Genomic DNA, 17,309 nt, shown 5'->3' on the forward strand with positions numbered 1-17,309 from the left:
CCAGGAAGTAAACATAGTCCAGGGTTTGGGAAAATTCACCAGACTTGAAGGGTTGTGATAGAGAAATCTTATTAAAAATTTTAGTTAGGAGCAATGTTGAAGTTTTACTATAATCTTGCTGCAAGGGCATAAGGCCCCTTGCAGGCTAATTCAAAGATTCACTCTCATTAGGACTACTTGATAGGAAAAGAGACTGGTTATGTAATCCTCAGACCAGCTTTATTTTAAACAAATTCTGGTTCATTAGAGGTCACTAGAGTTTTCACTGGCAGTCATTTGGGTTTGGGGAGTGGAGTTTTCTAAAACAAGTTTTATTTTTAAAAATAGATATCAAATGTAGGTTGAACATTTGTGTATACCAGGCACTTTATATGTATTATTTCATTTTGGCCATACCACAACCACTGAGGGAGGTAAGCCCATTTCATGATGAAGAAGGGTTTGAACCCAGGTATTTTCTGATTCCCAAGCCTGTCCTTTACACTATTATACCATTTTTCCCTTCAACCTTGTTTGTTCATAAGATGTTTGTTAAAGTCACAGATTTCCAGGTCTTTCTTTTTAGATATTCTGGTTCAGTGGGTCTGGCATAGAGCCCAGGAATCTTTATGTTTATTAAGATCCTTATGTGAGTTTGAAATTGAAAGTGAAAGTTGCTCAGTCGTGTCTGACTTTTTGCAATCCCACAGACTATACCGTCCATGGAATTCACCAGGCCAGAATACTAGCCATTCCTTTCCTCCTGGGTAGCCATTCCTTTCTCCAGGGGATCTTCCCAACCTAGGGATCGAGTCCAGGTCTCCTGCATTGCAGTTGGATTCTTTACCAGCTGAGCTTACTGTGCAGAAAAATTGAGGAAGCCCTACCCTATATCACACTGCCTATCTAATATACTAGGTACTAAAAATAAGCTTTTCTCTGGCTCTAAATTCCTCAGTTCAGTTCAGTTGCTCAGTCGTGTCTGACTCTTTGCGACCCCATGAATCACAGCATGCCAGGCCTCTCTGTCCATCACCAACTCCCGGAGTTCACTGAGACTCATGCCCATCGAGTCAGTGATGCCATCCAGCCATCTCATCCTCTGTTGTCCCCTTCTCCTTCTGCCCCCAATCCCTCCCAGCATCAGAGTCTTTTCCAATGAGTCAACTCTTCGCATGAGGTGGCCAAAGTACTGCAGTTTCAGCTTTAGCATCATTTCTTCCAAAGAAATCCCAGGGCTGATCTCCTTCAGAATGGACTGGTTGGATCTCCTTGCAGTCCAAGGGACTCTCAAGAGTCTTCTCCAACACCACAGTTCAAAAGCATCAATTCTTAGGCACTCAGCCTTCTTCACAGTCCAACTCTCACATCCATACTGGAAAAACCATAGCCTTGACTAGATGGACCTTTGTTGGCAAAGTAATGTCTCTGCTTTTGAATATGCTATCTAGGTTGGTCATAACTTTTCTTCCAAGGAGTAAGCGTCTTTTAATTTCATGGCTGCAGTCACCATCTGCAGTGATTTTGGAGCCCAGAAAAATAAAGTCTGACACTGTTTCCACTCTTTCCCCATCTATTTCCCATGAAGTGATAGGACCAGATGCCATGATCTTCGTTTTCTGAATGTTGAGTTTTAAGCCAACTTTTTCACTCTCCACTTTCACCTTCATCAAGAGGCTTTTTAGTTCCTCTTCATTTTCTGCCATAAAGGTGGTGTCATCTGCATATCTGAGGTTATTGATATTTCTCCTGGCAATCTTACCTATTCTAAGTAAATGAAACCAAATCAGAGCACATTATCTTATTTGTTACGAGAGGCAGAAGTTTTTATTCAGGAACAAAAAGTCAACATCTAGTTTCCTTTCCTAGTTTTCTTTTCCTCCTTTCCTTCAACACAATAAACATAATCATGTCCATTGTCCTTCAAAACAAGCTGCCACCTCATGTTTCCATTTCCCAGCCAAGCTTCTTGATACAGTCACCTACATTTACAGTCTACAATTCTTTACTTCTCCTTTATTCCCCAACTCAGGTGTAGTCTGGTGTTGGCTTTATGTCACTATAGAAACTGTGTTCATCACCAACAACTTCCTGGCTTGATTCATACCAGCTGTTACCCAACATGACTTTCCTGGAACACATCTTAATTTATTAAAGTTTATCTGAAAATTGCTTAAGCATTTTATCATGAGTTTACTTCTTCCCAGAGAGAGGCTGGCCATTACACCAAGTAAAAAGTGCTGTCCCAGACCAGGTTTGGGACAGTTTTTCTTTTTACAGTTGGCTGCTGATTTTGAAAAGTAAGAGATAATATGTACATTCCAAACAAAATTATGGGCTGAAAGCTAAAACAGACATCTGGAAGGCAAGATCATAGACAGATGGGATGGAGTCCAGAAGGAAGGGTGGACAATGGGCAGAAGGGACAACAGGGAGCTGTGAGTAACCAAATTCTTCCAGCACCAGGAGATGAACAGAGGCTTGGTGTTTATAAAATGGATGGAATGAAAGGGATGTCTCTGTAAATGCTTTACCTATCGACCTTATTATTTACTATTAGGCAGGTACAGCTAAAACAGTTACTTAAAATTATTTTTCTACTTTATTTTTGGTTGTGCTGGGTCTTCCATGCTGTGCATGGGCCTTCTCTAGTTGTGGTGAGTGGGGGCTACTCTTCGTTGCAGTGTTCTGGCTTCTCATTGCTGTGGCTTCTCTTGTTTCAGAGCATGGGCTATAGGCACTGTGGGCTTCAGTAGTTGGAGCATGCAGGCTCAGCAGTTGTGGTACATAGGCTTAGTTACTCTACAGCACGTGGAATCTTCTGGGACCAGGGATCGAACCCATGTCCCCTGTGCTGGCAGGTGAATTCTTAACCACTGGACCATCAGGGCAGGCCTAAAACAGTTATTTTAATCTCACTTCATTTTACCCAGCCATACCAGGAGAAATTTTTATTAGGTTAACACTTTACAACCTAGATATGATCTTGCTCTTCCAATTCAATGATCTAACACCATCTGGGACCTGGATTACAGTCCTCTGGCCACTTTGTCAAGCTAAAGTAAATGTGCACAAGACTGAATTTCTCCCTTTTTAGTGAAAAAATCCTCATTATTTCAAATTTTGTTTTGCTTCTATCTCTAGTGAACCTGTAAAGTAATTTTTCTTATTTTTTTCCCCGTTTATTCTTTGTTTTCTCTCATTATGTACTAACTCACCTTTCTATCATAAAACTCTCAATCCTTTCAGTGACTGTTCCTGGAAAACTTACCTCATCAATAGATAATCTTCAAAACCTCAGCACTATTTTGTAATTTATTCCAGTTGTAATCTTTACTAAGTACTTGGCTTTATTTAAAGCTATGTGAGTACTTGCATGCATTTCTATAAAGCACATGTTATTCATACAATTCTAATCTTATTCCATGAGTAAGGATGATATTATGCTGGTTTTGCTTTTGTTTTTGTGTCCTGGCTCTCTGTCTCCAATAAACTTCCCTGATGGCTCAGATGGTAAAGAATCTGCCTGCGATGCAGGAGACCTGCGTTTGATCCCTGGGTAGGGAAGAGCCCCTGGAGAAGGGAATGGCTAGCCACTTCAGTGTTCTTGCCTGGAGAATTCCATGGATAGAGGAGTCTGGTGGACTACATTCCATGGGGTTGCAAAGAGTCGGACATGGCTGAGTGACTAACACACACACACACAAACACATATTGCTTTAAATATAGTAGCTCATTAACAAATTATAAATGATGTTGACAATGTATAGTATTTTATATTAGTCAAAGCCTTTTTAACATATGTTATCTAACATTAATATTGTGTAATGGGTAAAACATATTTTATTATTTCCACATTTTAAAAATGGGAGAACAGATGCAGAAAAAGGAGTTTATCTGAGGTTATTCAACAAATCAGTGGTCGAGCAGCCTTCCCACACCTGCAGAAGAGTTTCTAAAAAATCTGGTTGGTCGCTGCTCTCTCGACAAGAACTTACTATATTTTTACAGACTTTGTCATATGTTTTATCCATTCTTCTAAAGTTGTGGCTTTAACAGCTGTGCTGTAGTAAACATGTACCTATGCAAGGGAGTAGTACCCTGGGCAGATAACTTCCCAGGCAGAGAGAACTCCAGGGAATGAGATTAAAGGATTATTCATGTTTTTCGTAAATGAATATGACCTTGACAAAAGTGTAGGTACTCATTTCTTTAAAAACCCGACGGGAGGAAAGTGGACAAATACCTTGAGCTCCTGAATTTCTCCATGTTCATGCTTGTTAGATAGCTTGTTGTTACCTCTAAAGCAGCACTTTGGGTTGAGCAGAAATTACAGCAGGAGTTTCATGTACAGAATATATATCATGCTGTCATAATTTATGAAAAGACATTGTTTTTATGACTTTAGGGTAGTAGATTTTTTTAAATAACAAGAAGCATAGAAGAGAGCATTATTACATTTTAGATACCTATAGTTTTATTGCTGCTGAAACTCATGTCACAGGCTGCCTAATACATACTCCTGCTTTGGGCATAAGTTATATTGTTACTCTGCTTGTAAGTGAAACTGCTTTATGACTAGGGCCTGTCAAGGCTGTGCCCTCCTGGCATGGTTTACTCTCCCCTCAGTTTCTTCCTGGCTTGTTCCCTCACCTTCTACAGGTCTTGACCAAAATGTTACCTTCCCAGTGTGGTTTTTCCAGGTCAGCTTATTTATTTATTAAATTTAAAAAATTTTAAACCAAATTCCAAAATAGGGAGATAAAAAAATTGATCATCATAAATTATTCTTAATTCATAATTAAGATTTTCAGTATTTAAAACTAGAAGGTATACTTTGCTAAAAGTAAAACAATTGTTAATATTAATAAATAATTGATTTCTGGAAAGAAATAAGATTTATTAGACTCTTACTATATACTATCAAAATTTCAACTATATTTTATGAAGTTTTAAAAATTTTTTCCTGTTTTGATTTTAAAATGTATTTACTTTTTACATTTTTATTTTATATTGGACTATAGTTGGTTTATAATGTTGTGTTAGTTTCAGGTGTACATCAAAGTGATTCAGTTGTACATATACATATATCCCTTTTCAAATTCTTTTCCCATTTAATTTGTTACAGAATATTGAGCAGAGTTCCTTGTGCTATGCAGTAGACCCTGCTGCCGCTGCTGCTGCTGCTACTAAGTCACTTCAGTTGTGTCCAACTCTGTGTGACCCCATAGACAGCAGCCCACCAGGCTCCCCCGTCCCTGGGATTCTCCAGGCAAGAACACTGGAGCGGGTTGCCATTTCCTTCTCCAATGCATGAAAGTGAAAAGTGAAAGTGAAGTCTCTCAGTCGTGTACGACCCTTAGCGACCCCATGGACTGCAGCCTTCCAGGCTCCTCCATCCATGGGATTTTCCAGGCAAGAGTACAGTAGATCCTAGTTGTTATCTATTTTAAATATAGTAGTATTCGTGTTCTTTTGGATGATAGCCATTCTGACAGGTGTGAGGTGATATCCCATTGTGGTTTTCATTTGCATTTCCCGGCCAGTCCATTTAGAATTGCAACCCTTTCCCAACACTCCGCACCCATCTATCTCTCTCCTTTATTTTTTTTTTAAAACACACATTGCTTCCTAACACACTAAATTTTGTGTTTATTGATTTCTATATTCTCTTCTATCACATGTAAGCTCAACATGTGGAGTTTTTATCTGTTTTGTTCTCAGTTTGGCTAAGAACAGAGCCTGGCACATAGTACATAAGAACTGAATACATAATAACTAAATTATTCAGCTAAATAATAACTGAATTTATAATATGTGAATACATATATTCTGGCACATTACATTCTGGTACATTACCATTACAGTCTATCATGGAATCCAAAATAAGACAATTATGCTTTAAAATCTGCTAATCAGTGAGACAGTTACTGAGATTGCTGTGTAAATTCAAAGAAAAAACAGAAGGAATGCACAGTAGGTGCTTAAAATTTTTAAAGTAAATGTAATTCAGAAAAACATTGGCTATTTACATTTTTTGAGCTACTTAAATTCACAATTTGCTAGGAAATTAAAAAAAATCATTTAAAAAATGAGATGGAAGCCCTCTGATCTGATGCTAATCAGTTGATCATGTCACCATGAAAAGTTATGCTCTGACTTGCAGATAACAAGTCATTTTACTTTACTTAAAATGAGTGTGGAATGCCCTTTTTGATGAAGATTCCAGATGACTATCATGTACATAAACCTTTATACAAAACATTGATTTTAACAATGTAAAGGAAGTGTAACTTTGGAGGTCAAAAGTTTATACAAATATTCCCAGATGTCTCTGCCAAATGCTATGGTTTGATTTTTAACCAGAGACAAATTTCCTGTATTTCAGGTCACACACACCCAAATTCATTGTAGAATCTGGCCAAATTCACATTCCATACAATTTTTAAGTTAATATATATAAAATATGAGCAGGGGCTTCCCTGGTGGTTCAGTGTTAAAGAATTCACATTCAAGTTTGATCCCTGGTCTGGAAAGATCCCACATGTAGCGGAACACCTGAGCCCACGAGCCACAACTACTGAGTCCTCGTGCCATGACTACTGAAGCCTGCTCACCCTAGAGTCCGTGCTCCACAACAAGAGAAGCCAACACAATGAGACAGCCATGCACTGTGACTAGAGAAAAGCCCACACAACAATGAAGACCCAGTGCAACCAAAAATAAATAAATAAATAAATAAAACTACTGAAAAAAAAATATGAGCGGTTGGGGGGAAAGTACTTTTCAGTGAACCAGAAGAGTTAATTAGGGCATCATTCAGAAAGATCATATGTACCTAAAATGTTTTATTTTGGTATAAAATATAAAAATAAGTGCTTTTACCAGCATTTTGATTTTAGGCTAAAGCTTTTATTAAAAATTATTTTTAGAGTTGCTAATATTTATAGAATTTATAATTTATATAAATTTAGAATTTATAATTCTTCTATACGTGGGCAAGAAAACTAAAAAAATCTTGCCCACATGCAATCTCAAAAGTTTTCCTGATTACATTTTCTGAAGTCACTTCAAAGCATCCAACTTAGTTTTGTTTTACTTAAAAACTTTCTTTTCTTTTAATAAATCATTATTTTCCATTATTTAATTTATTTATGTAATTTGAGTACAAATACAATTGATATAAGTAGATTTAGGATCAAACAACTGACCCGTGGAAAATAGGTACCTCATTCATTGAAGCGCTAAATAGTGGAAGCATTCAGGAGCCTGCCTGCATGGTCCTGAGACTTCCTCTTGCTCTGGGAGCATATCTGCTAAGTTGCTTCAGTCGTATCCTACTCTGCATGACCCCATAGACGGCAGCCCACCAGGCTCCCCCATCCCTGGGATTCTCCAGGCAAGAACACTGGAGTGGGTTGCCATTTCCTTCTCCAATGCATTAAAGTGAAAAGTGAAAATGAAGTTGCTCAATCATGTCCGACTCTTCGAGACCCCTTGGACTGCAGCCTACCAGGCTCCTCCTTCCATGGGATTTTCCAGGCAAGAGTACTGGAGTGGGGTGCCATCGCCTTCTCCGGAGCATGTCTAGCTACTAAGAAGAATGGAGAGCATTTGTGAGACAGTTAAGTGATGATCAGTTGAAAGAGGCTCTGTCATATCTGGCTTTTATTGGAGCTACCAGAATAATTGAGGAATAGTATTTTTATGTAAGTTATTCATATTGTCTATTAACATTAACCAAGTTTTTCAAATATTTATTGTTTCCACGCTTAAGAGCACTGGTAAGATTGGCCTAATGATAGATGGCATTTTGTGTTTGTGAAATGACTCAGTGCAAATTATTTCATATGCAACTGAAAAATATTTACAGATGCATTTAAATGCTTATTCTATCACAAGAGGGCACTCATGCCCCATTCTTTAAAGCAGTGCAGTTTCAGGCCTTGATTTGAGAGAAATTATCACTAAAATAAAATTTAGACCTACAAATTTTAATTTTAGGTTCACTAAACTGTTTATTATCTGGCAGACCTGAGACTGGTGATTCTGTTTATGTAAATACAGAGATTCTTGATACATTAATATGAAAAATGATGTTCATACATAGAATATAAAAATATGCAAACTTGCTATGCTATAAATATTTCTTTTTTTTGATGAGTCATTGTGTAGTCGTCATTATTTTGAAATATAGTTATCATTTTGTGCTGTGCTGTGCTGTACTCAGTCGCTTCATTGTGTTCGACTCTGTGACCCCATGGACTGTAGCCCTCCAGGCTCCTCTGTCCATGGGGATTCTCCAGGCAAGAATACTGAAGCGGGTTGCCATGCCCTCCTCCAAGGGATCTTCCCAACCCAGGGATTGAACCCAGGCCTCCCACATTGCAGGTGAATTCTTTACTTTCCGAGCCACCAGGGAAGCCCCAATTATCATTTTATTGATTATTAAATTATTGAGGTTTCCAGTCATCTATCACACAAGGAACCAACATCATTAAGCATCTACTCTTTGTTGTGTTCTTGTGTTTTGGACAATGGTTTACTGTATTTTAAAGAATGTATTGAGGGAGTTTGGCTGAGATGGCCAAAGACCTAAGAGTAGAAAGAACTTGAGCTCACCTCCTATCATGAGCACACCAAAATCACAACAATTTGCAAAACAGCCCTCGATGAAAAAGACTGGAACCTACCAGAAAAGATCTTTTACTACTGAAGACTTAAAGGAAATATCACAGCATGATGGGTGGGAAGGGCAGACTTGTGATATAATTAAGGTCCATATTCCTGGGTGGGGAATCCACGCACTGGACAATAATGATATTGCAGAGGTTCTCCCACTGGAGTGAGAGGTCTGAGCCCCACATCAGGCTCCCAGCTTGGGGGTCCTGCATTGGGAAGACAAGCCCCCAGGACATGTGTCTTTGAAGCCCAGTGGGGCTTAATTTTGGGAGTCCCAAATAAAAATAGAGATGATAGTGAGCTGTGGCTCACCCTAGGGACATAGACACTGGAGTCTGTCATACTTGGGAGGTCCTTTTATTGCATGGATACTGATATTGGTGGATGCCATCGTGAGATCCTTCTTCTAGCTCATTAACACCAAGACCTATAGGCTCCAATGCTGGGAAACCTCAGGCCAAACAACTAACTGGGTGGGGAGAGGGCCCTACCTATCAGTAAATAGGCTGCTTAAAGACTTCTTAAGCATACAACTACCTCTAGGCACATCTCTAGACGTGGCCCTGCAGGTGTGTTATCTTGGTTTCAAACAGACTCTTCTTGGGTGGAATTAGGAGGCATACCTCTTTTTCCCTGAACTATTTACATAAGCTGAATTCTTTCTGGGGTAAAAGATGGAAACCCCACCATTCAATAAAGGTCAGATATACACAATGGGCCAAAAGAGGGCGAGGACCTCAATGGGAGTCTTAGGCTACTGAGATCATGAGCAGGACACTAAGAGAGAATTCTTTGAAAGACAAGAGGATGTCTAGGTTAGGTCATGCTCAGGAAGGGCAGTCCACCTTGAAGAGGTTCCAACAACAGTCTAGAGATCAAACTTTGGTTTGTGTATCTCAGGAGAAAGCATCTGTGTTACTAATTGTCATCCCAGGAGAAAGTGTCTGTGTTACTAATTGTAACAGATTGCTAACTTTAGGACTCAAGCAAGTTTATTGTGGGACACATTCTTTGAGTGTAATACAGAAAGAATAGTCTCTATGTGTTGCACAAGCATCAGTGCCATCTCTCAGGATCCTCACAGTAGACTGATTACCCAGTTTGGAGCACATGCTGGGAGAAGAGTTCCATCTCAAACTGATGCTTCTGAGAGACTTTTGAGGCTTGAAGCTGTGGGGGTTTGGCCTGGTTATTTGTAGTAGCTGCCCTACTGGTTAGTGAAAATATTTCTGATTCTTTCTGAAAGTTTCTGAGAAGAAATGACTTCCTGCAGTTAAAGAGACATGAATTTGGAATTCTTTTTATACTTTTATGTGGAAGTTTATAATCTCACTGGGAGACAGATAAACAATATGATCTCCTTAGTAGAGAGAAATATCTGTATTACTCTAAAAGATGTTGCTGATCCCAGAACACGCATCCTCTGGGGGGGCAAGACCCTTTAAGGCTCTGGGGGTAGCACAGCAGCAAGGATGTTTGGCTCGTAGGATCTTAGAGGAGGTATGGTTTACTCCATGGGTGTCCAGCCAGTCAGAGAAGGGCAGCGCCCAGTCCAATCCTGTTGCAGAAAGGGATGTCTTCACAAAGTCTTTATTGAACCAATACGATAATATGATCGCATCTTCTAGGATGTTTTCCAGTTAAGCAACGCCCACCCCTCCCCGCCCTCCCCCCCCTCCCCGCCCTCCCCCCCCCCCCCGCCCCGTTATCCTGGAAACCTAACAAAGGGGCAACAGGAGAGATTGTGCTGTTATTTGTAGGAGAATCCCATGGACAGAAGAGCCTGATGGGCTACAGTTGATAGGGTCACTGAAGTGACTTAGCGCACACACATCTTATCTTTTAATGTTATAAATAGGCTATTGTGAGAAACTGTTCTAAATTATCTAGATTTTCTATATCAAAGAGAGGACATACTTCATCTTTCTTAATCAACATGGTCATTTACAAGGAGGAGTCTGTAACCAGCCCCAGCAAGAACACCTTCAGACTCTGGCAGATGGATTCTAAACTGATTAGTTGGGAATGAAAAAATCTATAGCAATGCATTATGTAAATACAGGCCATTTAAGATTACCCTGTCTTGAAGAGCTAAAATTAGATACTTAGCAGAGAAAGGGGAGGCTGGGAGCAGATTAGAGTTTCATTTAGATAATATTTTGCTATTAGTTCTTATCATTAGCATCTGTCTTTTGCAGCTATAAATTATAAATATTCCACAGGTGTTACATCAAGTTTCCAATTGATTTAAAAAGTCTGATTTATATGGTCACAGTGCAGGTAACATCTGAGGCAGAATATGATTATAAACTGAATGGAATAAATATTTTGGGGAAAATGTATAATTAGTTGAAGTCTCCTGCAGATTCACCAGGGTGTTTCTGTATATATATATTTTGAGGCTCATTTGAAAATAAGAAATAAAATCTATGATGAGCTTATTCAACTCGTTTTGAACACTTTCATCTTACAACATTAAAGAGAGAATCTCTGCAGTGATTTTGTAATGCAGTGATGAGGCTGAACCGTTTTGTACAATGCTGTTTCCTAGGTATTTCCAGTTAGGGTAAGCCACAGAAGAGACTCTTGTGGAAGACTGGTAGGGTGGAAATGAAGTCCTAGTCATTTTGTAACTCACACATATGCTGCATATTCGCCAGTTCACACTGTTGAAACTTCAACTGCTCCACCTTTCCCTAGATCTTCTTTCAGTTTCTCTATTCTTGAGCCAGGTGCATGTTTAATTCTGAAACCAAGAGCCCCAGTTTCTGGAGGATACCTCTGTCATCAACACCAGAGGCAGCAAGAAAAAACATGGGTGTCAGTCCATCTTTATGGGAATCCAACTCATGCCGGTGAGTTCTAGTTTGTTCCTGTTCTTCCCCACTTTATGTCCATCTTCCCTTCCTGACTACCCTGGGGACTTCAAGCTCCTTCAGCAGGGTTTGAGATCCTGACCTTACATGCCACAGCTTCTATAATCGCAGCATCAAATCCCTTCATTCAAGATATCCTCAACTGAGGGCAATTTTGATCTCCATGGGAATTTGGTGATCTTTGGAGATGTTTCTGATTATCATGATAGAAGGGAGGAGGTAAGAGGGGTAGAGAGGGGTGCTAGTTGGTAGAGTTCAAGTACATGGCTAAATATCCCACTATGTGCATGGCATCACCCTGGGACCCCCTCCTCTCCACCTAACACACACACATAGAATTATCTGGTCCCAAATGTTAATTTTGGATGTTGAAAAATCTAGGGTTTGGACTAGATAATTCTTTGTTATGAGGTAGAAGGTGAAGGGGCTGTGGATTTCTGCTACTCAGATTGAATCTTGACCAACATTTTAATTTTTATTTATTTTTTTCAATTTAAAAATTAAAAAATTTATTTATTTGGATGCTCTGGGTCTTAGTTGCAGCACGTGGGATCTAGTTCCCTGACCAGGGACTGAATCTGTGCCCCCTGAATTGGGAGTTTGGAATGGGAGCAGTGGACCACCAGGCAAGTCCTCTGACTAATATTTAAAAACTATTTTAGCACTTTCCTTCTTATCAGCATTTTCATTGAAGATCAAAAAGATGAAAACTTTTTTGGCCGCAGTATGTGACTTGAGAGAATTTTAGTTTTCTGACCAGAGATTGAACCAGGGCCCCAGGACTGAAAGTGCTGAATCCTAACTGCTGTACCACCAGGGAATTCCCAAAAAGATGAAAACTTTATGAACATACACAACTACCAATCTCCGGTGATATATCTGTAGCTATAGTGCATGGTCAGATCTTAATCTTTATGAAACATGTTCTATAAAGTAAAAGCCACCAAAGTGTTTTTCTTGAATTGAGACTTTTTTTTTAAAGCAGCTGTTGGGTTTACAGAAAAATAGAGCAGAAAGTAGAGTTCCTATGTATCCACTTCTCCTATCCAATTGAGTCTTCACTATTATTAACATCTCCGTTAGTGTGGGTAAGTTTATCACAATTAACAAGCCAATATTTATATACTACCATATACTACTAAAATTCATAGTTTACATTGGGGTTCATTCTGTGTTTGTATTAGTCTGCTCAGCTTTCCATAACAAAATCCCATATACTAGTTGGCTAAAATACCAACCAGTTTATTTGTGCACAGTTCTAGGGGCTTGGAAGTCCAAGATTAATGTCCAGTAGGGTTCCGTTTCTGGTGAGAGCTTTTCCTAGCTTATAGATGGTTGGCTTCTGTCTGTGTGCCCACATGGCCTTTCCTTGGTGCTTGAGGAGAGAGAGATTCTTGCATTTCTTCTTATAAGGACACTAATCCTATAATACCAGGGCCCCACTCTTAAGACCTCATTTAACCTTAATTACCTACTTATAGGCCTTATCTTCAAAAACAGTCACATTGGAGGCTGGGTTGGGGGGACACAGTTGAGTTCATAGCAGTGTGGTATAGTTGTAAAGTTTTGGACAAATGTATAACATCATGTCTGCCATTGTAGTATCATACAGAATAGCTTCGTTGTCCTAAAGATCTCCTGTACTTCATCTTTTCAGCTCTCCCCTCAAGTCCCTGGCAACCAACTGATCTTTTTATTGTGTTTATAGTTTTGCCTGTTCCAGAACACCATGTAGTTAAAATCATACAATATGTTACCTTTTCAGACTTGTTTCTTTATTTAGCAATATGCATTTAAGTTTCCTCCACAGTTTTTTGTGTCTTGATAGCACATATCTTTTTATTATTTTATTAATTAATTTATTTTGGCTGCACTGTGTGGCACTGGAATCAACCAAGGACCAAACCTGCATCTCCTGCATTGAAAGGTGGATCTTAACCACTGGACCACCAGGGAAGTCCTTATCTTCTTTTAGATTAGGATGTATTATTTTTTTAAAGATTTTTGGGGTAATTTAATTTATTTATTCATGGCTGTGCTGGGTCTTCATTGCTGCTTGGGCCTTTCTTTAGTTGTGGCGAGTGGGGGCTGCTCTCCACTTGCAGTGTGTGGATTTCTCGTTGTGGTGGCTTCTCTTGTTGCAGAGTACTGGCTCTAGAGCGTGCTGGGCTCAGTAGTTGTGGCTCCTGGGCTCTAGAGCACAGGCTCAATGGTTGTGGCACATGGCCTTAGTTGTTCTGCCACACGTGGGATCTTCCTGGACCAGGGATCAAACCCATATCTCTTGCATTGGCAGGCAGATTCTTTACCACTGAGCCATCAGGGAAGCCCCTATATTTTCTTATTGTTAAGTTTTAAGAGTTCTTGATACATTCAGAAATAAGTACTTTATCAGATATGTTTTACAAAGATTTTCTCTCAGTCCATAGCTTGTCTTCTCATTCTTTTAAACAGTGTCTTTCACGGAAGTTTTAAATTTTAATTAAGTCCAGCTTTTCATATTTCTTCCATGGGTTCTGCTTTTGGTGTTGTATCAGGAAACTCATTACCAAGTCTGTGGTCACCTGTATTTTCTCTGATGTTGTCTTTAAGAAGTTCTATAGTCTTGTGTTTTATATATATAGGTCTATGATCCATTTTGAATTAACTTTTGTGAAAGATGTAGGGTCTTCTAGATTAATCTTTTTCTTTTTTCTTTTTGGATGTAGAGATTCAGTTGTCACAATATTATTTATATATATAAAAAAAAAAAAATAAAAATCAAATCACATTGTTATGGGCTGAATTTTGTCCCTTCCCACAAATTCATATGTTGAAACCCTAACTCAGTGCTTTAGAATGTGACGATATATAGAGATTGGGCTTTTAAAGACGTAACTAAGTTAAAATGGGTTGTTAGGGTGGGCTCTTGTCCAGTACAGCTGCTATCCCTATAAAAAGGGACTATAGACACCAGACACATATACAGACTAAGAGGTGACCATATGAAGACAAAGTGAGAAAGGGGCCATCTGAAAGCCAAGGAGAGAGGCCTCAAAAGAAACCAAACCTGCTGATACCATGATCTTGGACTTCTAGACTCCAGAACTGTGAAAAATAAATTTCTGTTGTTTAAGCTATCCAGTCTGTGATATTTTGTAATGACTCCTAGAAAACTAATACAACTATCATTTGCTCATTGAATTGCTCTTGCTTCTTTGTCAAAGGTCAGTTGTCTATCTTTTTGTGGATCTATTTTTGTGCTCCTTACTATGTTTCATTGATTGATTTGTCTTTTTTCCCATTAATTGGAGAAGGCAATGGCAACCCACTCCAGTACTATTGCCTGGAAAATCCCATGGGTGGAGGAGCCTGGTAGGCTGCAGTCCATGGGGTTGTGAAGAGTCAGACACGACTGAGCGACTTCACTTTCACTTTTCACTTTTCACTTTCATGCATTGGAGAAGGAAATGGCAACCCACCCCAGTGTTCTTGCCTGGAGAATCCCAGGGACGGGGGAGCCTGGTGGGCTGCCGTCTATGGGGTCCCACAGAATCAGACACGACTGAAGCGACTTAGCAAGTGACTTAGCAGCAGCCCCATTAATACCATACTGTCTTAATTACTGCAGTTCTATTGTAAGCCTCTGAAGTAAGGTATTGTCAGTCCCGAGTTTCCTGTGTCTCCTGCATTGACAGGTGGATTCTTTACCATTAGTGCCACTTGGGAAGCCTCAATATATTTCTTTTTCTGAGTGCTAGGTCAGTTTTCTTTCTAATCTCAAGGAAAGGCAATGGAAAGGAATGTTCAAACTACTGCACAATTGCACTCATCTCACATGCTAGCAAAGAATGATCAAAATTCTCCAAGCTAGGCTTCAACAGTATGTGAACCAAGAACTTCCAGATATTCAAGCTGGATTTAGAAAAGGCAGAGGAACCAGAGAACAAATTGCCAACATCCGTTGGATCATAGAAAAAGCAAGAGAATTCCTGAAAAATATCTACTTTTGCTTCATTGACTATGGTGAAGCCTTTGTGTGGATAAAGAGATGGGAATACCAGACCATCTCATCTTCTGAAGAAATCTGTATGCAGGTCAAGAAGCAACAGTTAGAACTGGACATGGGACAACAGACTGTTTCCAAATAGGAAAAGGAGTATGTGAAGGCTGCATATTATCACCCTACTTTTTTTAACTTATATGCAGAGTACCTCATGCGCAATGCTGGCCTGGATGAAGCACAAGCTGGAATCAAGATTGCTGGGAGAAAAATAAATAACCTGATGTGCAGATGACATCATCCTTTTGGCAGAAAGCAAAGAGGAGCTAAAGAGTCTCTTGATGAAAGTGAAAGAGGAGAGTGGAAAAACCTGGCTTAAAATTCAGCATTCAAAAAACTTAGAACATGGCATCCAGTCCCATCACTTTATGGCAAATAGAGTGGAAACAATGGAAACAGTGAGAGACTTTATTTTTGGGGGCTCCAAAATCACTGCAGATGGTGACTGAGGCCATGAAATTAAAAGACGCTTGTTCCTTGGAAGGAAAGTTATGACCAACCTAGATAGCATATTAAAAAGCAGAGACATTACCAACAAAGGTCCATCTAGTCAAAGCTCTGGTTTTCCCAGTAGTTATGTATGGATGTGAGAGTTGGACCAGAAAGAAGGCTTAGTGCTCAAGAACTGATGCTTTTGAACTGTGGTGTTGGAGAAAACTCTTGAGAGACACTTGTACTGCAAGGAGATCCAACCAGTCAATCCCAAAGGAAATCAGTCCTGAATATTCATTGGAAGGACTGATGCTGAAGCTGAAGCTCCAATACTTTGGTCACCTCAAGTGAAGAACTGACTCATTGGAAAAGACCCTGATGCTGTGAAAGACTGAAGACAGAAGAAGGGGATGACAGAGGATGAAATGGTTTGATGGCCTCACTGACTTGATGGACATGAATTTGAGCAGGCACCAGGAGTTGGTGATACTCAGGGAAGCCTGGCATGCTGCAGTCCATGGGGTCGCAAAGAGTCAGACACAACTCAGTGACTGAACTGAGTATAAATGATGTTGTGTTTTTAATTTTAAATTCAAGTTTTTCATTTAGGAGAGCAATTGACATATGTTAGTTTTCTTTGGGGACAAGCTGTTGCTAAGGAAAAAGAAATGCTCTGGGTTTATTTCAAAATGGTTAATTTTTTCCTTCCCCTGCCACAAGGGCAAGTGGAGTTTTTCTCTGATTTTTATCCTAAGAATGTGGGAGGGCTCCTGGAGGTAAAACTCACCAAATGTGAGATTTCCCTCGAAACTGGGTACCCTGGAGTTTTCTTCTCTTAAGTCAACCCAAAGTCAGTAACCAGAAATTAGTGAGTTGCCCTGTAAGTGGTACTTCCAGGCTCTAGCAGCAGCTTCTGCTCCAGTAAGCTGTGATTCTCTGTGTTTTTCTGTTTCTCCAGTTTTCAGGGCAGTCGTTTGCCCTATCATCTCAGTTCTCTGGTGGATCAAGTGGAGTTGTTGATTTTCACTTTGTTCAGTTTTTTTTTTTTTCACATGGAAGGATGGGTTTTCTAATTTCCAAGCTCTTTACATGTCAGACTGGAAACTAGAAGGCTCACACTATTTTATAAAATATCAGGCACCTCAGGAGAGAACAAGATGGAGGAGGAGGAGGTGGATGTGGAGTACATCTCTCTCCATGGATACATCAGGAATACACCTTCAGACACAGAAGTGCATGCAGAATGCCAGCTGAGAGTGGACAGGAGTACCTGACCAGTGGAAAAGAATATATGCTAT

This window comes from Bubalus bubalis, chromosome 10, assembly GCF_019923935.1.
Source record: "Bubalus bubalis isolate 160015118507 breed Murrah chromosome 10, NDDB_SH_1, whole genome shotgun sequence".
NCBI lineage: Eukaryota > Metazoa > Chordata > Mammalia > Artiodactyla > Bovidae > Bubalus > Bubalus bubalis.